Genomic DNA, 23125 nt, shown 5'->3' on the forward strand with positions numbered 1-23125 from the left:
TATTAGTATAAAAATAATAATTCATACATATCATTCATATTTAATGAAGACACTGAATTATTGTAATTATCTTTTATTAATGTATTCTTGAAAAAAAGTATATTTTATTAGTGTAATGTTTTTATTTTATATAAATTTAATTAATTGATATTTGAAAATAACATAAAAACTCTGTGAGAATGAAGAATCCACGAACTAAAACCAACACTACAAAAAAAAACTGACTTTTAAGCACAAATGGTTAAGGACAAAACATTATTTTTGTCCTTAATTCTAGTTTTGAAATTAATATAGAGGACAACTATATATATTGCCTCCAATTATTTTTTAATCTAGTAAAGGGGACAAATTTAATTAATAAAAATTAGATTATACTTTTATATATAAATTTACTATTATTTGGGGACAAAATCAGATTCATTTTGTCTAACCGCAACTTTTCTCTCCCACTCCCTCTCTCTCGTTCTTGGCTCCCCTCGTTGCCGGCCTCCATCCATAACCACCGCCCCACTCATACATTCTCTCTTTTCTCTTCTCTCTATTTGTTTTCCCTCGTCATTTGCGTTCCTCTCTCCCTTTTGTTTCCCCAAGTTTCATCGACGAATTCAATATCAAAGGTAGGTTTGCGATATTGAGCAGCAAAATTGGAGCGGGATCCCATCAGATCTGATGAATTTTCAAGGTTAGTTTTTCTATTTTTTTTTTCATGAAAATCTCAACGTTTGGTATATCTACCTTCAATTTAATGAAACTGATAGTTAAATGCTTGATTTATTCCTCTGTTATAGTAGCTTCAACATGATGTGTAGCTTCAACATGATGTTAGATGTCGTAATCTCAGTATGAAATTCTAAATGAAACCATTAGTTAACAAAGAAAGGAACAAAGAACAAACTGCAATTGAGACTTTTTCCTTTTGCTTGTGTTTTCTATTGATTATTTGCACATGTCTCTGTTTTATTGTTGTTTTTGTTCATTTAGATTAAGGATGATGAAGATTGGATGGAGGACAATGCTGGTTTGTTCATCCAGATCAAGAATTCGATTGACACAGCCATTATTTGTATCGTTCAACACTGTTTTGATATCTGGAAAAGAGGAACCAGAAGCAATACTATCTCCTATAATGGATGTTGTGGTGAGAGTGTACAAACCTGTTAGTGGTCTATCAGGTGGTGAAGGTGATAGTACATCCCTTGCTATTTCTGGTACTGCATTTTGTTCCATACAGTTATTGGTTGCATCTTCACAAGCTATTAACTTAATTGGAAAGCAAGGCTTTGTAATAAAATAGATACAGGAAAACACTGGTGCTACTGTAAGGGTTCTTGGTGAAGACACGCCTTCATATGCTACTTCTGATGAGAGAATATAGAGATTCATGGTGAAGTTCTAAGGAAGTTCTTGGTTGATCATAGCGTCATTCCTATATTTGAGAAAACTTACAATGCAACAATTTCACAGGAACGCACTACTGATGCCCGAGCTGATAAAACTCACCCTCATTCCATTCAGCTCCTGCACCTCAGATTGTTGTTGGTTCTGATTATACCATGTCCTTGAAGCGGGATCCTTCAATATATGAGCGTGAAACACTTCTTGATCCAAACAATCCGCAATCTGCGCTGTCACTTTATGTACAAAATTCTGCACTTAGTGGAATTTGCTCAACGGGACCAACAATAGGACTTGGTCATGCAACTGCTCCTCTAGTTACTCAGATGACACAAATAATTCAAGTACCTCTTTCGGGAAGATTGACGCCGAATATAATTCATATCCCCAAGTACCAGAAACAAGCAACTCTACATCTTCTTTCGCCTCCTATCTAGTTGGCGCCGGCTATGGATATTCAAGCTTAGGAGGGTATGGTTCCCCTGGTTTAGGAGGTTATAGCAGTTACAGATTTTGAATGTTGTTTTTCTCACAGTAGGACTTGTACAATTGTTTCATTATTGATTGTTGTTGTGTTACAATGACAGACATGACAAATGATATAGAGAAGGAAAACTCAGTTTCATACCTTTGAACATGCTTGTAAGCTGCTCAAGAATCTTCTTAACATTTTGCAAAGAGAAGTTAGAGGCCAAAGAATGGAGATAAGATCCTTGATCAGGTTCTATTAATTCACTATTATTTACTTTCTTTCACATTTAATAGCGGGGTGTTCTTACTTGTGGGATATTTGAAGTCATTTTATATTTTTTTGGTTTCTGATGCGTATTTTCATAATCTGTCATTTTTTGTCTGGGTATCCTCGTTACTGTCATACAACCAATTGAACTAAAATCAAAGCTAATAGTTAATGCCCAATCATATATCTTATATTACTAATCTCTCACAATTATTGTTATTTGGTTCTCATTCGTGTTCCTTAATTAAAGCAAATATAGGATTATGTTGATATACCCAAACTTAATTTAAGAAACTATTTTTTAGATTTGTTGGCAGTGGTATTTGAGTAAGATGGACTTCAGGAGACAAATATAATGGTTGTGCTATTAAATATGGCCATTCATTTTCTACTCCTAACCTTATTTGTTATGTCTATGAAAAGTTTATTTCCACAATTCAAGATTTGTTCCTAATCGTGTGTGATTTTGGTGTGGGCCATTTGGGTTTACTGGGTGTATATAACATTCTTCATCAAATTAGCAAGTTAAGGGAACTTAATTCAAACCGCCATACTAGTGGAGTTGCTTGAATTTCATTTTTCTGCATGTTCAATGCATTCTTTTCTTTTCCTTTCTAAAACATGAATGAGCTTTACAAGCATGGAAGCAAGAGAGAGGAGAAATATGACTTGATCCATTTGGAGAACTGTAGACTAGATGGAATGTTACTGGGGGAAGAAGTAAATGTATCATCTAATGGTAGAGCGAATTTCATGAATCCACACAATTTGCAGTCGAGAATCATGATTCAAATATTAATCAGAGGCAAAACTAATAATTTTTTTTGAAGAAAACCAGAAAATTGAAACACTTATTTTATCTTTCTTCATTTTCAGCATGTTTTAGGACTATCATAGAAGTGGAACTTTTTTTAGTTTAATTTATGATAATATTTATGTTTGAATCCATGCTATTCAAATATTTTAACCCTTGGTTAGAATTTTTTTATCATGTGTTTGTTGATTCCTATTTTGCAGGGAGGATTCTCCTGCAAGCACATTCTGTCCACGTGCTCGACCACTTTTCCCGTATCGTCACAACAGGTATAAAATGGGAGATCCTTCGAATTGTGGTTGCGATGTTATGTTTTCGTCTAGGTTGCAGACATTTTTATTATCCGTCTTTTTCATGTCCATTTTTAATCACTGGCTTGAGTTTTTCATCTATTGTTACTGAGCTCAAGTTTTTCAGATGAATGCTAACACTTAATTTATTTGTATGAACTTATTCTTCCCATGTTGTAAAATTATTCTTTTTTCATAGATAAAGAAATTGTACTAACTGAGACACTAAATATTAAATATAAGGAGTGGATGTTAAGCCCAAAATATACCTAAATTATCATACATAAATATATTAAATTTACATTGAAATCATGCTAATTATATCCATTTGGAATACTTTTACGTCTTTATTTACTTCTTTGATGCAAGGTACTTAAATATTTGGTAAAATCCAAATAGGAGCAAAAACGGAGCTAGAATGGAGGAAAAACCTTAAAAACGTACCGAGAATGCATATCAGTCAGAAGAACGCTCGAGGAGGACGAAAAGCAGTCGAGAGACAGGGAATAATCTCTCTGTCGCGACTGAGATTCTACTTGTGGAGGCCGGCTCGGGGGAAAAACGAAGTTTCAAGCTCGCCCCTATACCCCCTGTCGCGACTGAGATTTTCAGAATCTCAGTCGCGACATCGAACCTCCCTGCACACTAAACACATGTTTAAAACGGAAAAACGCGTCTGTTCGTTCGGATAAAAGCGACCCTTCACCAGCAGACACGACCCGTCATTTACAACCCTTCAACAACTATAAATAAGTGATCCATTTCAGAAATCAAGGTTGGTTAGGTTGGAAAAGTTAGAGAAATTAGAGAAGAAAGTTATTATGTTGAGTTTCTGACTCAAAAATGAGTCAGAAAGTTAGATTTCATTTTTGTATAAACAAACTTGATATACACAAGTTGTTATTAGATTAGTTATAAACACAGTATTAGTTTAGTTTTCATTCTGATAGTGGACGAGACCAGTCTCTATTCCGAAGATCCAGCGAGAAGAATTGACGGCTGAAGCACATGAGGTTTGACGAACCTACGGAGTTTGAGAGAAAGATTGACGATCCGGATCTCAAAGTTTTCGTTGCAATGCTATCCAAGTTTCTACTTCTCTGTTAACTTGTGAAAATTCACATTTCATTAATGATATACTTATTTATTCAATACATTCTTACTGTTTGTTATTTTGATATTGTTCTGACAAAATGATTTTCAAAATGATAAATTGGTGTTTTTATTAAAACGTTCTATTCCATCTTATTCATATAAGAACTTTGTTGAACACTTAACAAATTTAGTTTTTATGGATGACATGATCGCTGATCGCGGCTTATCAGAAATAAAACACTAGTTTGATTAAGGTAGGAATCATCTCAACACCAGGGGGATTTCTATGGTTCGAAGCCATTTAATTGAGTATATCGCTATATTGTTACATGTCCATAATCTCACAAAGTTAAAGTTGCTTTCTTTGCTTTATGAAAATAAGTTCTATTTTATTCCGATTACGGAAGTATCTGCTTTATAATCAAAATTCCAAAACGGAATTGTTCTCTAAACTCAATATAATCCTTCTATCTAATCCTAATTTACCAAAACCAATTCCATCAATTAAAACGTATTTCTTTTATTAAACCTAAACACGTGATTAAACCGAATTAAATAAAGTTTTAGTTAAAAAGCGTTCCCTGTGGGTTCGATATCTTTTATTACTACAAGCGTATACCGTGCACTTGCGGAAATCGCTCAACAAGTTTTTGGCGCCGTTGCCGGGGAACGCCAAATTTTTAACAAAAATTTATATTTTTCGTGTTTTATTCCGAACCTTGGTTTATAATATATGTATTTATTTATTTATTTTTATATAGTATTTTATTTATTGAGGATGGTCGCTAGGACTGAATCCTCGTTGTTATTTAACGTTTGCATTTAGATTTTTGCAGATAGAAAAAAAATCCAAGTTTTTTCAAAGATAAACTGGAGATTTGATCATCAATATAAATTCACAGAAGGAGTCCACAGAAAAGAAATCCAGTATACAGATACATCAGAAAGGAAAGGAAATTGTTGAAACAGAGTGTCAGACGTGACAGATATAATTTTTCCAGAAAAATTTACCTTTTTCCCAAACACCTTTACCTCTTTTCTATACACTAAACCCTTCACCAAAAACATCATTTCTCTTTGTGAACAAATTTATACAAACCCTGCATTAAAACCAAATAATTTCTTTTTCTTTATTCATACCACTTCCTTAAACACTTACATTTATCTCTCTAAGAATTAGCCGATCAACTCTTCTCAGACAGATATATCAAAAAAAAAAAAACGGAAATGAGGAATACAGTCGATGAAATTATCTTATCCGCCAGGAAGGAATTGTATACTTTTAATATAGTTTTGAAAGTTTCAGTTAATGTGCGTAGTTTTTGTTCGTGGCCAGAACCAGAAGTTCGGACATTCAACCGAAATCATTAGATCCTTAAATTGAGAAAACGCTAAAAAGAAAGCGCTTAAAAAAAAGAGAGAAGGAAAAAAAAAATAATTTCATAGTTTGGGATACATTTCTACTTTTTTTTATTCCCACTTGAAATTATTCTCAGGTAAGTAAACAGAACCATTATTTAGAACCGGTCTAGGTAATTGACTCTGTCCAATATTTTGATTCTCCTTGAGAATTCTTAAGGATTATCACATTTTTAGTTTTTAATATTTCATATTTTAATTTTTATATTTCATTTTAGTTTAATTTTTATATTCATCTTTAGTTTAGCAATAATGATTAGATTAGAAATAAAAAAATTTATTGAAAATATGTTATGTATCTTAAATATTTGTACTTGTGTCTTTATATTTAAAAAATCTCAATTGAGTTAAAAATCACACAAAATTTAAGTTTCTAATTATATAGAGATTTTTAAACAAATCTCTACAGTGATTTTTATTTTTATTTGACGTTTTATAAATTTCTGAACTTACTGAGAATTTTTAATTCTCAACTAGATTTTAAAATTCTCTATAGAACTAGGGAGGACCAATGCAAGCATTCCTTGCCAATGGGCAAAACGAGTCGCGATCGATATTCCAATTTCTCGATCATGACACGCATAATTTTCAATAAGATATCTTTTGTCCTATAAAAATTAATTTATTTCGTTTTCATATTTTTAATTTTTTTTTAGTTTTTCTTATTATATGTTCATAATTTTTATTTTTCTTTGTTTTTAATTTAATTTATTTTTATTTTAATTTTTAACAGATACAACCTTTCACTTATAGGATTTATATATTCCTGTAGGATCAGACTTTTTCCATTTCACTTCATCTTTCTGAATTTCTTTCTCAAATTCTCAAATCCTACAGACTTCATTTTCTTTTCTCTCACAGACATGACTAAGTCTCTGAAAAATGTTCAAAAACACAATTCTTCTCAAAAAGGGAAAGTTGATATCTCCGATCGATATGGTGCATGGTTTCCCATTTATAACCATGACGAGGGGAAACGCTTTATGCAATTCAGATATGCTCAGTTCTTTGGCATGATGTATCTGGACGAGTTTCTGAACGAGGAACTCGGGATAAGCGAAGACATTGATCGCTATCTGACTAATTTGGGTTGGTCCAAATGTGTTTCTATGACATTTCCTATAATTGGAAATTGGGTTTTGGAATTTTTCTCCACCGTTAGGTTTGTCAACAAGAGACGTGTTCGTCTCAGTTTTCGTTGTGAGGGGGAGGTATTCACTTTTGGGTATCCAGAACTTCACAATTGGTTTGGATTTCCACCTCGAGACACAACTCAACACCATCCTGGAAGGGATATGACTTCTAGAGATATATGGAGGATGCTAACAGGATTTTGGCGATTCAATCCACGTCTTGCCTTCAACAAATCCATTAATTCTAATTCCATGATGTATCTGCATAAATTCCTCTGTCACAGCCTTTTTGGTCGAGTCAGTAGCAATATTGTGAAAGATACTGATCTTTATGTGTTGGGCGACATTTTCCAAGGCAACTCAGTGAACTCCTCGAAGATTCTAATGGAGGGGTTAGTTGCTGCTTCCCGTTCAAAGAAACGGAAGATTGGGTTCGCCAACATCATATGTGGAATAATTTTAGGAGCCAAGGGAACCATTTCTGTTCCTTGGATTGATACAGAACCATTCCCGATTTTAGACTACGAGTTCTTGGAGAACGAGGGACTTGTCAAACGAGTTTTTCGTTCTGGTCCAACATTCCTTTCTGCACCAGAGAGGCAAGTCTTCATTCAAATGAAGATTAACAGGGCCAATGCACGTCGTTTTTCTAATTCTAGGGACATAATTTGAGTTTCTGTTGTTTTATTATATATATGAGTGTTTGTTTTTATTTTTTTTGTGTTTATATGAGTAACATGTTTTTATGTACTATATTTTAAGGTATTGTTTATGTTTTAGATTATAATAAATAAAAGTGCATTAATTCCTTAGTTTATTTTCTTTTATTTAAGGAACAACCTTTGGTTTTCCTTTAATTTAATGTTTCAGTTTTGTTTATTTCAGTTTTAGGTATTAATTTTAACATTAATGTCACTTAATTTTAAGAGGAATTGGTTTAGACGTGTTAAAATCATCACCAATAGTCCCAATTTTACCCAGATTTTTCAGAATCTCAGTTGAGATTTCGAATTCTCAGTTGAGACAGCGAAGGATGAATTTTTGAGCGAAATTTCGCCCCTTTCCCCACTTGCTGTCGCGACTGAGATTTTGAAAATCTCAGTCGCGACTTGCAACCTGCAGGTGCGGGATTGGGCGAAATTTCACCCTCTTTTCCTATTCCCACTCTATTTACTACTCTATTTACCTATCCTAATCAATACCTATACTTACACCTATTTATATCACCTATTTTTACACCAATCAATCATTTTTTCTCTTCCCAATAACAAGATTCACTCATCTTCCCCATAAATATTTACCCTATTCATCTTCTTCCCCAATTCACCACCATTATCTTTTACTCTTACCTTCATCCTTTCATATTTTCTTCATCTATTTCACACAAATTTCATCTATTTCACCCAAATTTCACAAACAAATCAATATGCCTAGACAAAAGACCGTTGCAAACAAAGCCAAGGCCACCGAGATCAATCGTTTACGAGTTCAATATGACGCACCGTTCGATATTAAGTCGGAAGCCGAAGGACGCAAATATCGCCGATTCTCTAATGTCCTAATAGAGTTCGTCGACATGCCTTTTCTTGACACCGACACGGTAAACACACTTTCCTTTACCGAGCGTATTGATGAATTTCTTACCGTTCTTGGTTGGAAACGATTTGCTAGTATGCGTTTTCCTAGTCTTAAAACGTATATTATTGAGTTTTTGGTTACTCTAACCTATGACAAGAAGAAAGGAGTTATCTCTTTTCGTAGTGATGGAGTTCGTTATGATGTTGGATATGCGGCCATGAACCGTTGGTTTGGTTTTCCTACTCGGAATTTTTATTCAAAGCCAAAGCCTTTTGATTCACACATGGTTTGGAATTCTTTAACCGGTTTAGATGTTTTTAGTCCAAAGAATACATCTAGTAAGCTAATTAAGGATGATTGTATCTTCTTCTTTCACAAGTTTTTATCATTTTCCTTATTTGGTCGGGTTGAAAGTTCAAAAGTGCAAGTTCGTGATTTGGTTGTGTTTGATGCTATTTTTAAGGGTTTGACAATTGATAGTATTGAGATGATATTTACTAATTTAGTTCGAGCTTCTAAGTCCCGCAATAAGCAAGTGCCTATGGGTAATTTAATTACCGGCATTGTTTTGGGCGCTCGAGGTGAATTAGCGGATTATCAAAATATGTCTCATGTTGGTTTACCTTCATTGGATCTCACGGCACTTCAAAGAGCCAATTTATTGAAGAAGTTGGGACCCCCCGCTTTTATATCTTATGCGGATCGCACAAGACGTGTTTTTGCTACGATGAGTAGTGAAGCCTCGGGTTCTCAAGGTTTAGGTGCCCAAGATCATGATGAGGAGGATGATGAGGAATTTGAAGAAGAAGAAGAGGAGGAGAATGTTGATGTTAATGCCAACGAGCAAGCGAATGTGGAACCAAATGAAGAAGAACAAGTTGGATGGCAACGTGTTTTGACACAAATGAACGAGCATAACCGTCACATGAATTTGCGGTTAGATGAAGTCGTTGCCAATAATGCCGAAATGAGTTCAAGGATCACTACGTTGAGTCGTGAGCACAAGTCTACTCGTCGCCGGATGCTCTCTTTCTTCCGACGCCAAGGAGTTGAGACTACACCTTCTCCACCACCATCACCTTGATAGGTTTTATCGTTTCTCTCTTTAACTCATTTTCGTTATTATTATTATGTTTTATTCGGTTTGGTACAATATTTTTACTTATGTTTTGTGCAATTCTCTTTATTATTCATGTTTGAATATTAACGTACTATCTTTTTCATTTCTAATTCGTATGGTTTATTTCGTACTATTTTTCGTGTTTTATCGCTTTTTGCACCAATGAGGACATGGTCCAAATTAAGTGTGGGAGGGGATATCTCATATATCATTTTATTTTTAAGTACGAATGAATGCCACGAATGAGAATGAATGCTATTTATTTAAAGTATAAATTCATATTGTTACTCAAGTTTAAGTAAAATATAATATGCAACATTTTCAAACAACAAATGCAATATTTTCATATAATGTGCAACACTTTTCAAAAATAATAGCTATTTTTCATAAACATATATTTTTGATTTCATATGTTTTAAACATTTTAACTTTCAAAATAATGTTAAGCATATTTTAAGGTTATCATTATTGGTAGAAATAATATTTCTATATGCGCTATATTTTTACAAATATTTTTACAAGTCTCCGATACGATTTTATCAAAAACGTCTCGAGTAAATGTATATAAGTAAAATTTCTTTAGTTTCAAATCTCTACTTTATATCATGAATTCATGATAAATATAAATCTTATTTTCAATTTTCAATTAGATTTATAGGCATAAATCGAACTAACAACTTTAGCTTTTTAGCTCGATATTATTTTTCGTCTTACATTAAAAACCAATTGAAGTTTTTAAGGAAACTTTAGCCATAATACATGTTGAATTTCAAGTCAATATAGGATGAATGTGCTATTTTTCTTTCCCAGTTTTATTTTCATATTAATTAAATCAAGTAGTCATATTCTTAACTTTTGGCCACGATTGAGACCAACCTTATCACAATCGAGGTATGAAAGGGAAGAACATTAAGTACCGTTTACTTTTGGCCATGATTGCGACCACCCTTATCACAGTCGAGGTATGAAAGGAACGTTAAAAAAATTAAAGCAAAAATTAAACGTGTTTAAAGTTTTAAGTAACGATTGCGTCCACCCATGGCATGGTCGGTACCTCTTAAACGAACACGAAAGCAAATTAATGCGTATAAAGTTACGATCGAGACCACCCTTATCTTAGGCGTAACTAAAGCAAATATATTAAACCTAAAGTCCTTAAATCCATATTTGTAATAGTTTAGGTTTGGGAAAGGAAATTTTGTGCTTAGAAATGCCTTGAGACGAAAGATTCGGAAACATGCGTGCTTACACCGTCCCGAATACTTCAATATAAAAATTGAAATACAAGACGAGTAATATATCTCTTTTCTATTAGCTAGTTTGATGCTTTGCGTATAAATATACCATGAAGAGTTTATCTTTCGGTTTAACTAATTTAAAAAGGAATATATGGATATATGTTCTATTTATAAAGAGATTGGTTAAAGAATAAATTCAGTGAAATTTTGCTCGGGACTAGCAAAAGCTTAAGTGTGGGAGTTTGTTAAGCCCAAAATATACCTAAATTATCATACATAAATACATTAAATTTACATTGAAATCATGCTAATTATATTCATTTGGACTACTTTTACGTCTTTATTTACTTCTTTGATGCAATGTACTTAAATATTTGGTAAAATCCAAATAGGAGCAAAAACGGAGCTAAAATGGAGCTAGAATGGAGGAAAAACCTTAAAAACGTACCGAGAATGCATATCAGTCAGAAGAACGCTCGAGGAGGACGAAAAGCAGTCGAGAGACAGGGAATAATCTCTCTATCGCGACTGAGATTTTGAGAATCTCAGTTGCGACTTGCGGAGGCTGGCTCGGGGGAAAAACGAAGTTTCAAGCTCGCCCCTATACCCCCTATCGCGACTGAGATTTTCAGAATCTCAGTCGCGACAGCGAACCTCCCTACACACTAAACACATGTTTAAAACGGAAAAACGCGTCTGTTCGTTCGGATAAAAGCGACCCTTCACCAGCAGACACGACCCGTCATTTACAACCCTTCAACAACTATAAATAAGTGATCCATTTCAGAAATCAAGGTTGGTTAGGTTGGAAAAGTTAGAGAAATTAGAGAAGAAAGTTATTATGTTGAGTTTCTGACTCAGAAATGAGTCAGAAAGTTAGATTTCATTTATGTATAAACAAACTTGCTATACACAAGTTGTTATTAGATTAGTTATAAACACAGTATTAGTTTAGTTTTCATTCTGATAGTGGACGAGACCAGTCTCTATTCCGAAGATCCAACGAGAAGAATTGACGGCTGAAGCGCATGAGGTTTGACGAACCTACAGAGTTTGAGAGAAAGATTGACGACCCGGATCTCAAACTTTTCGTTGCAATGCTATCCAAGTTTCTACTTCTCTGTTAACTTGTGAAAATTCACATTTCATTAATGATATACTTATTTATTCAATACATTCTTACTGTTTGTTATTTTGATATTGTTCTGACAAAATGATTTTCAAAATGATAAATTGGTGTTTTTATTAAAACGTTCTATTCCATCTTATTCATATAAGAACTTTGTTGAACACTTAACAAATTTAGTTTTTATGGATGACATGATCGCTGATCGCGGCTTATCAGAAATAAAACACTAGTTTGATTAAGGTAGGAATCATCTCAACACCAGGGGGATTTCTATGGTTCGAAGTCATTTAATTGAGTATATCGCTATATTGTTACATGTCCATAATCTCACAAAGTTAAAGTTGCTTTCTTTGCTTTATGAAAATAAGTTCTATTTTATTCCGATTACGGAAGTATCTGCTTTATAATCAAAATTCCAAAACGGAATTGTTCTCTAAACTCAATATAATCCTTCTATCTAATCCTAATTTACCAAAACCAATTCCATCAATTAAAACGTATTTCTTTTATTAAACCTAAACACGTGATTAAACCGAATTAAATAAAGTTTTAGTTAAAAAGCGTTCCCTGTGGGTTCGATATCTTTTATTACTACAAGCGTATACCGTGCACTTGCGGAAATCGCTCAACAGTGGATGAAGAGATACTTTTTTATATTAAAATAGCTTGGTTAAGTAAGACAACAAATGCATGTCTGAGGGCAAAGCAAAAGAAAAAGGCTATGCGATCATGTTCATGCGAGAAACTGATTGGTAATATGCTTTTCGGTTATGTAATACATTGTTGAGAAACACCTGTTACTTTGCCAATCTAGTTTTATATTGATGGATTTCAATTATTGTCAGCTTTGTTCGTATTTTAACAATTGATGTTAGTTACCTGATTTCTCCCTCGTCTCATATTTTTCTTTTAAATAAATTTGACCAGTGAACAACAACCATTACGGTTGAACCCTGCTGAAGTATGTGAGGTTATTGCTGCAGTTATAGCTCAGAGACATATTGTCCAAATTCTTACAATTTGACTGTATCATCTAGATTAAGCAACACTAGTGGAAAGCCCTCAGTGGATGCGGCTGTGAGTGTCCTCATCAAACTTGTGATTGACATGTAAATCATTCCGCAACTCCTTGCATTATTATTTCAGTCTATTCCATTACTTATTTGTTGCTGAACCTTGTCTTTTCTAAAACTATCTATTTGACATTTGTCTTGTTACATTGTGATATTCATAATATTAAGACTTGACATGTGTGCCCGAGTCCATAAAACATGTATAAACCTTTATTGCAATATATGGTTTTATACATGGCTGTTATATTGTAATTATCATAGATTGCTCATAATTATTTGATTTAGGATGGCAAATGTTATATGCATTTTTTGTGTGTATTTGCAGATGACGGATTTCATAAGAATGAAATGATTTAAAGCTAAAGGGGATATGGTTTGATTGATCTTAGAAATTATGGTAGAATCGATGTTATTTGGGAAGAACGAGCTCAACAAATTTGTACTTGTTAGTTCCTTTGTTCTAATCATTTTTTGTTGAATATTACTATTACATAATAAATCATTTTGTGTTGGATTTTTTTTTCTGATTTATGTCTATAAATGAGGTTATGATTTGCTGTTGAAAAATGAACTAGTAAATTACCGATTATGGTTGCTGTTGAAAAATGAACCCGTAAATTACCGATTGAAAATCAATAATTTACTGGTTTCAATTAATAATTAACATATTTTTTTAGAGCGTGTGTCGTCCTTTATTGTAGGGACAAAAATATGTCACTATTACATGGGGACGACAATTGTCCCTAAGAATTGGGACGAAAGTCATCCCTATGAACAGGGATGAGATGTTGTCCCTAAGAATAGGGACGACAGTCGTCCGTAAGAACGAGGACGAGATGTTGTCCCTAAGAATGGGGACGACAGTTGTCCGCAAGACCGAGGACGAGATGTTGTCCCTAAGAACGGGGATGACTGTCGTCCCTCTTAACGGGGACGACAATCGTCTCTAAGAATGGGGACGACAGTCGTCCCTAAGAACGGGGACGACATCATGTTTTTCGTCCCCTATAGAATCAAGGACAGAGGAAACAAGGACGAAAAATAGGGACGAAAAAATTATCTCCAAAAGTATAGGGGACAAATTTTTATGTTTTTGGGGACGATTTTTTCCGTCTCTGAAAGTGTTTTTTTTTGTAGTGCAATATCAGACGGAGAGGGATAGGCATAGAGAGTATGAGGCTCAGGGGAGAATAATGCATCATCTGATTAGGGTTAGCTATCTATCTATATATATATATATATATATATATATATATATATATATATATATATATATATATATATATATATATATAACCTCTTTTTTAGTTTAAAAACCCTAACCCGAATCCTCCATCTTTTAGATGGACTTAGCCCGATTTCATTTCGAGCGGATTAGTTATTTGGTCCATAATCTCAATAATTCTAACATCTCCCACTCACACGTAATGAAATATATTCCAATCTTTATCTCAATCTCATCCATACTATTGCAAATAGTTCATGCGATTGACATATTATCGAGAACTCTTGTGCTATATACTCGTTGGAACATATAGCTGCTCGATGTATATATATCAAACTTGGGCTATACATTCATTGGAGATATAGTTTTTAGATTTGAACATGGATCATCCCTAGTGTACGCTTTATCCTAGATTTCATATCACATTCACTGTAATAACATTGATCTCTACAGTTTCTATGTTTTCACAAATATGCACATGGACATAAGTGTCCGGATAGTGAAATATAGAAACTCTTAAGATGTGAACTTCATGAATATCTTTCACTCATACTTTATTCTTTCCATCATAGTCTAATTTGCTTATCCAACCAGGTTCTTTTTGGTTGGAATTATCATGTTGAGCGATTTCCGCAAGTGCACGGTATACGCTTGTAGTAATAAAAGATATCGAACCCACAGGGAACGCTTTTTAACTAAATTTTATTTAATTCGGTTTAGTCACGTGTTTAGGTTTAATAAAAGATAAACGTTTAGTTGATTGAATAGGTTTTGGTAAATTAGGATTAGATAGAAAGATTATATCAAGTTTAGAAGACAATTCCATTTTGGAATTTTGATTACAAAACAGATACTTCCGTAATTGGAATAAAATAGATCTTTATTTTCATAAAGCAAAGTAAACAACTTTAACTTTGTGAGATTATGGACATGAAATAATATATCAATTTACTCAATTAAATGGCTTTGAACCGTAGAAATCTCTCTAGATCGGAGTAGATTGCTACCTTAATCAAACTAGCATTTTATGTTTGATAAGCCGCGGGCCAGCGATCATATCATCCATAAAAACTAAATCTGTCAAGTGTTCAACAAAGTTCTTATATGAATAAGATGGAAATATAACGTTTTAATAAAAACACCAATTTATTATTTTGAAAATCATTTTGTCAGAACAACATCAAAATAACAACAGTAAGAATGTATTGAATAAAGAAGTATATCATTAATGAAATGTGAATTTTCACAAGTTAACAGAGAAGTAGAAACTTGGATAGCATTGTAACGAAGACTTTGAGATCCGGGTCGTCAATCCTTCTCTCAAACTTCGTAGGCTCGTCAAACCGTGGGCGCTTCAGCCGTCACTTCTTCTCGTTGGATCTTCGGAATAGAGACTGGTCAGTCCACTATCAGAATGAAAACTAAACTAATACTGTGTTTATAACTAATCTAAATACAATTCGTGTACAACACGATTGCTTACAGAAATGAACTCTAACTTTCTGATTCTTTTCTGAATCAGAAACTTTAACATAACAACTCTCTTCTCTAATTTCTCTAACTTTCCCAACATAACCAACCTTGATTTCTGAAATGAATCACTTATTTATAGTTGTTGAAGGGTTGTAAATGATGGGTCGTGTCTGCTGGTGAAGGGTTGCTTTTATCCGAACGAACAGACGTGTTTTTACGTAATTAACATGTGTTTAGTGTGCAGGAGGGGTGTCTGTCGTGACTGAGATTCTGAAAATCTCAGTCGCGATAGGGGGTACAGGGGCGTGTTTTCGAGATTTGATTTCCCCCGGTCTGGGCTCCGTAAGTCGCGACTGAGATTTTGAGAATCTCAGTCGCGACAGAGAGTATTCCTCCCTGGCGTTCGACTGTTTTTCGTCCTCCTCGAGCGTTCTTCTGACTGATATGCATTCTCGGTACGTTTTTAAGGTTTTTCCTCCATTTTAGCTCCGTTTTAGCTCCGTTTTCGCTCCTATTTGGATTTTACCAAATATTTAGGTACCTTGCATCAAAGAAGTAAATAAAGACGTAAAAGTATTCCAAATGAATATAATTAACACGATTCTAATGTAAATTTAACGTATTTATATATGATATTTTAGGTATATTTTGGGCTTACATAAACCAAAAGGCATTCTCCTATATGCAAAAGTATTCCGGAACTGGTCCATTTTCTCTAATCAAAGGCTCTGGGTCCTTATCGTCTAATTCCTCATTTACTATAGGTTCAATTATTTCTTCACGTTGAATTATATCATTGACACATTCTTCGACTAAATCAAGTTTCATACAAGCGAATTCCTCCATAGGGTATTTCATCGCTTTGTTCATGTTAAACTCGACCTTATCTTCTCCTATCCTTAAAACTACCTTCCCTTCCGACACATCTACTAGAGCACGTCCCGTGTTCATAAACGGTCTACCGAAAATTAAAGGGCAATTTACATCATATGCAAAGTCTAATATAACAAAATCGGTAGGAAAAATAAATTTATCGACTTTGACTAAAACATCTTCAATTATACCATATGGCCTTTTAGTGGTTTGATCCGCTAACTGCAAGATCATATTGGTACGTTTGATATCTTCTTCTAAACCTAACTTGTTAAAAATAGACAATGGCATTAAGTTTATACTTGCTCCTAAATCACAAAGACAACTTGGGAATTCAATATCTCCCAACTTACACGGAATAGTAAAACATCCGGTATCCTTGAGTTTAGTGGGCAAATTACTTGATACTATTGAACTACAGTCTTCAGTTAACGAAATGGATGAAATTCCTTCCCAACTGATTTTCTTTGAAATCAAATCCTTTAAAAACTTACGATAGTTAGGAATTTGTGTGATTGCATCCATAAACGTCAAATTGATATGCAAATTTTTAAGTTTATCCAAAAACGTTAGAAGCTGTTTATCATAGTCCTTATTTCGGACTTTATGCGGAAAAGGTGGTTTGGGTACAAAAGTTTTGGTACCTGTGTCAGTTGGTGAATTATTTGTGTTTAATATATCTTCTTTGGACTTTGGTAAATCAGTTCCTTGTAACGTTGCATCTTTGGGCATTTCAGGCCCTTGATAATTTTTTCCTGAACGAAGAGTAATAGCTTTCACCTGCTCTTTCGGATTTTCTTCCGTGTGGCTGGGAAGACTTCCCTCTTTTCGGGATGGAATTGATTTAGCAAGTTGACCAATTTGAACCTCCAAATTATGGATGCTAGATGAGTGGTTTTTAATAAGCTGATCGAATTTATTTTCGATCCGTTTAAAACCATCGTCGTGATTACTTATTTTTCCACTGATAGCATCTATAAACTTGTCGATTTTAGAAGATAAAGTGCTAATCGTATCTCTTGACTGATTTTGATAATTAGTGGTACGATTTTGATTAGCACTAACATTATTGTTATTGTTATCTTTCCAGTTAAAGTTAGGATGATTCCTCCATCCAGAGTTATAAGTATTAGAATAAGGATTATTAGTTTGGTTTTGTCCTTGGACAAAATTTACCTGTTCGATCTCACTCATATTTTCGTAGTCCACATCCGTTTGGATTGGATTACCATTGGTATCGCGAGGTGCCATAAACTTGTCAATTTTGTGCGATAAAGCAGAAAATTGGGCTTGTAGCATCGCGACTGGATCAAGTTCAACTATACCTTTAACTGACGATGAGGTTGAGGATGATGGTTTTGCTATCGGCATATGTCCACGCTCCGCGGGCCACATACTGCTGTTGATTGCCATTTCCTCCAAAAGTTCTCTCGCTTGGGCTGATGTTTTCTTCATAAATAACCCTCCCGACATAGCATCTAATGAACCCCTAGTTGTAGGATTAAGTCCATTGTAAAATGTTTGCATTAAAAGTTCAGCGGGTAATTGGTGGTGTGGGCATAAACGTTGAAGTTCTTTAAAACGTTCCCAAGTTTCATAAAGGGTCTCATTATCATTTTGAGAAAAAGATGTTAATTCCTTTATGACTCTTGCGGTTTTTGCTAAAGGAAAATATTTAGATAAAAACGCTTGGGCTAATTGTTCCCAAGTGGCAAAAGTTGCGGCTGGCATATAAGTTAACCATTCCTTGGCTCTATCCTTCAAAGTGAAAGGAAAGAGGCGAAGTTTGATTGCTTCTGCAGTCACATCTGGGATTTTAAAAGTGTCACAAATTTTTAGGAAATTTGTTAAATGGGTGTTAGGATTTTCGTTAGGTAACCCATAAAATGTTACATTATTTTGCAACATATTAAGCAAAGTTGGCTTAATTTCAAATTGATTTGCGGTGATTCTGGGTCTAACGATACTATTGGTTACACCGGCCACACCTGGCCTAGCGTATTCCATAAGTGTAGGTGGGTCTGCCATTTTGTCTGGCTCGGTATGTGTTTTTACTGGGGTCTTATTTTTGTTTTTCTTGTTCTTCCTAAGGGTTTTCTCAATTTCTAGGTTTATAGGGTCTGGTGCAATGCCTGAATTTCGAGAACTGCGCATGAACCTGAAATCTTGCACGAACCGAAACTACCTACAAAAACAGAATTTGATAAATAAATAAATTAATTAGTATATGAAAACTTTTAAATTATAAAAGTTAGATTAAGTATGTTTAAACCTAGATTCGAAATAAAACACGAAAAATTTAAAATTTTGTCAAAAATTTTGGCGTTCCCCGGCAACGGCGCCAAAAACTTGTTGAGCGATTTCCGCAAGTGCACGGTATACGCTTGTAGTAATAAAAGATATCGAACCCACAGGGAACGCTTTTTAACTAAATTTTATTTAATTCGGTTTAGTCACGTGTTTAGGTTTAATAAAAGATAAACGTTTAGTTGATTGAATAGGTTTTGGTAAATTAGGATTAGATAGAAAGATTATATCAAGTTTAGAAGACAATTCCGTTTTGGAATTTTGATTACAAAACAGATACTTCCGTAATTGGAATAAAATAGATCTTTATTTTCATAAAGCAAAGTAAACAACTTTAACTTTGTGAGATTATGGACATGAAACAATATATCAATTTACTCAATTAAATGGCTTTGAACCGTAGAAATCTCTCTGGATCGGAGTAGATTGCTACCTTAATCAAACTAGCATTTTATGTTTGATAAGCTGCGGGCCAGCGATCATATCATCCATAAAAACTAAATCTGTCAAATGTTCAACAAAGTTCTTATATGAATAAGATGGAAATAGAACGTTTTAATAAAAACACCAATTTATCATTTTGAAAATCATTTTGTCAGAACAACATCAAAATAACAACAGTAAGAATGTATTGAATAAAGAAGTATATCATTAATGAAATGTGAATTTTCACAAGTTAACAGAGAAGTAGAAACTTGGATAGCATTGTAACGAAGACTTTGAGATCCGGGTCGTCAATCTTTCTCTCAAACTTCGTAGGCTCGTCAAACCGTGGGCGCTTCAGCCGTCACTTCTTCTCGCTGGATCTTCGGAATAGAGACTGGTCAGTCCACTATCAGAATGAAAACTAAACTAATACTGTGTTTATAACTAATCTAAATACAATTCGTGTACAACACGATTGCTTACAGAAATGAACTCTAACTTTCTGATTCTTTTCTGAATCAGAAACTTTAACATAACAACTCTCTTCTCTAATTTCTCTAACTTTCCCAACATAACCAACCTTGATTTCTGAAATGAATCACTTATTTATAGTTGTTGAAGGGTTGTAAATGATGGGTCGTGTCTGCTGGTGAAGGGTTGCTTTTATCCGAACGAACAGACGCGTTTTTACGTAATTAACATGTGTTTAGTGTGCATGAGGGGTGTCTGTCGCGACTGAGATTCTGAAAATCTCAGTCGCGACAGGGGGTACAGGGGCGTGTTTTTGAGATTTGATTTCCCCCGGTCTGGGCTCCGTAAGTCGCGACTGAGATTTTGAGAATCTCAGTCGCGACAGAGAGTATTCCTCCCTGGCGTTCGACTGTTTTTCGTCCTCCTCGAGCGTTCTTCTGACTGATATGCATTCTCGGTACGTTTTTAAGGTTTTTCCTCCATTTTAGCTCCGTTTTAGCTCCGTTTTCGCTCCTATTTGGATTTTACCAAATATTTAGGTACCTTGCATCAAAGAAGTAAATAAAGACGTAAAAGTATTCCAAATGAATATAATTAACACGATTCTAATGTAAATTTAACGTATTTATATATGATATTTTAGGTATATTTTGGGCTTAACATATCACATCAACCTAAATGTGACCTTTCCACGGTAGCCACATCAGACTATAACTCTAGAATAAGTTAAGGGTCTTTAGGATAAGGAGGAATGTCGAGGAATCATTATTTCACGATGTAAGTTTCACACTAGTAAAAAAGGCAAGACCGTCTCCTTTCCAACTTGTGGTCATTAAAGCCCACATGGTATGAAACATGTGTTATGGTTTTCAATTATTTCTTGGAAAGAGGAGCATGTCTCTCATCTTAACACCATACAAAAGTATAGGTTTAGATGTACCAAAACATCTAAATTTAGTTCATTACATATAATGATATTCCGACTGTATATACATCAGGCTTTAAATTGTCTCAAACTTATCTTTCAAATTACACTTAATCTATTTCATACACATGAAGTATATATTATCATCTTGTACTATGATGAAATTCCTTTCATGCCGTTAGCAAGGTGACTTCGATTATTGAACATGCTCTCGAATTGTTCAAAAACATCATCATCCTTCTATTTGTTACCATATGACAAAATAAGGGTAAACGATTGTGTGAGTGAGCTCATTTCTGTCTCACGTCCATTATAACATATAATAACGAACTTTAACAAAAAAAAGGTAAAGTACGAAAAAAATGCTCGTGGTTTGCCTTGTTTGCGAATAGAGGTTCATGGTTTAAAAGTTTGCAAATAAATGTATGTTGTATGTTTTCTTTTACAAAACAAAGTATTTAAAATTACATTTTTAAGTAATCGACGATAATAAGAGCATTTTTTTAATTTTTTTCAGTTACATTTATATATATTGACAAAATATAGATACCAATATCAAATTTCAACTGTAAAATGAACTTAAATATCAATTTAGTTAATAAACTGTCAGTTTAGTAAAAAACGTAAAATTCCAACATATTATTGATTTTTTCGATTTAGAAAGTTGTTTTTTTCGTGGGCTCTGTTATGCTCATATGTAAGAATAATTTTTTTAAGATAAAAATGTCTTTGATTGTAATTAGAACTTAACTGTGTAATTGTAATACTTTGTTTTGTAAATAAAACATACCACAGACCTTTATTTGTAAACTTTTAAACCACATGTCTCTGTTTGCAAAATGGGCAAACCACAAGCATTTTTTTCGTACTTTCCCCCCCAAAAAAATATTTGCACTCATGTATTGAAAAAATTTCATAAACCTATATTAATACATAATGTTCTCAAAATATATAAAAACAAAAGTATCCCCAGATCCTACGCAATCCTTGGTATCAAACATGTTTAATATAAACATCTCTCTTGACAGGTCTGGTAAGGGAGTCCACAACCATGTCGTGAGTCGACACATACTTCTTACTAAATTATTTGCTTGCAATTAAAGTCCATAACAAAGTGGTAATTAATCTCTATATGTTTTGTCTTGTTATGGTATATCTGATTCTTAGCAAAAGCAGTAGCATATTGACTATCACTATTAATATAGCATAAAGTAAACGGGCTCAGGCAAAGGCTCGGCTGAATCTAACATATGGACCTGATCTAAAGACTCATATAAAAAAAGATTACAAAAGCTCACTGGTATGAAATCTTCTTCAGGAAGCTGTCTAAAAGGACATGTGGACCAATGGTTGTCTTGGACCCCAAAGGCACACTCCTAATCCCCTAAATCAAGCCATGTATTACAAAATGATATAAAAGGGAATAGTCTGAAGCCAACCAGAAGCCGACACATATACAACTTATTATTAAAGCCAATTAGAAGCTGACACGCGTAAAGAGCATGAGCTTTTCAAGTACATATTTGCCTATAAATAGTCTTAGGATCAAAATCCCAGGTATGTCACAATCACTTATTACCTACAATCATTTTTCTTTCAAGTTATTATGTACTCTCAAGCACCTTGCTGACTTAAGCATCAGAGTGGGGACATCGGAATCCGATCCCTCCCTGACTGTTTGTTATTGGTTTAGGTGATTAGAAGACGTGACCAGAAAGAGTGTTCATAATTGAAGACATCAACTATTAACTACGATTGAAGTATTAGAGGTAGTAACATTTGGATGATTTAGGAAACTTTTCAACCAAATTCCCTCTTGAACTACTGATGAGTATGATACGTACTCGGATTTCATGGTGGATAAAGCTACACACAAGTCTGTTTACTACTCAATAAAATGGTACCATTTTCTAGCAAGAATACGTAGCTTGGCGTGGACTTTGTCTTGTTCAAATCTCCTGCCCAATCAACTTCTATGTATCCTCTCAAATGGAGATTTTTTCCTTAAATAGCAAAGAGAATAGTTCACAGTTGCTTTAAGAAACCTTAATATCCTTTCAATAGTTGCACAATGTGCTTGTCATGGATTGGACTAATATTTTCTTACCATCCCAATGACGTGACAGATATCGGGTCTCGTACACAACATAACATACATTGGCCTATTGAAGACACTAGCATAATGGACATTTTCATCCGTTTTTTCTTTTCTTGTGTTTGTTGCCACATATCGGTACTAAGGGTGATGTTCTTATCACCGGGCTATCTATGGGCTTGCAACTGCGCATATCGAATCAATCGATGACCTTATTAATATATGTCTCTTGAGAAAGTCAATGTGTTCTTCGAATGATCTCTTGAAATTTTAACTCCAAATCTTACTATTTCATAAACCTTAATGC

General features: G+C 34.1%; 1 non-coding gene and 1 pseudogene across 1 annotated transcript; both read left to right on the forward strand.

Annotated features, from left to right (window-relative positions):
• Positions 1-402: 402 nt before the first annotated feature.
• Positions 403-4392, forward strand: LOC136233083 (RNA-binding KH domain-containing protein PEPPER-like; annotated as a pseudogene).
• Positions 4393-18137: 13745 nt separating this feature from the next.
• LOC136234305 (small nucleolar RNA R71) lies at positions 18138-18244 on the forward strand. Its single transcript, XR_010691195.1, has one exon. It is a non-coding gene; the product is annotated as a small nucleolar RNA R71 (small nucleolar RNA).
• The last annotated feature ends 4881 nt before the right edge of the window (positions 18245-23125 follow it).

This window comes from Euphorbia lathyris, chromosome 6 (assembly GCF_963576675.1).
Source record: "Euphorbia lathyris chromosome 6, ddEupLath1.1, whole genome shotgun sequence".
Taxonomy (NCBI): domain Eukaryota; kingdom Viridiplantae; phylum Streptophyta; class Magnoliopsida; order Malpighiales; family Euphorbiaceae; genus Euphorbia; species Euphorbia lathyris.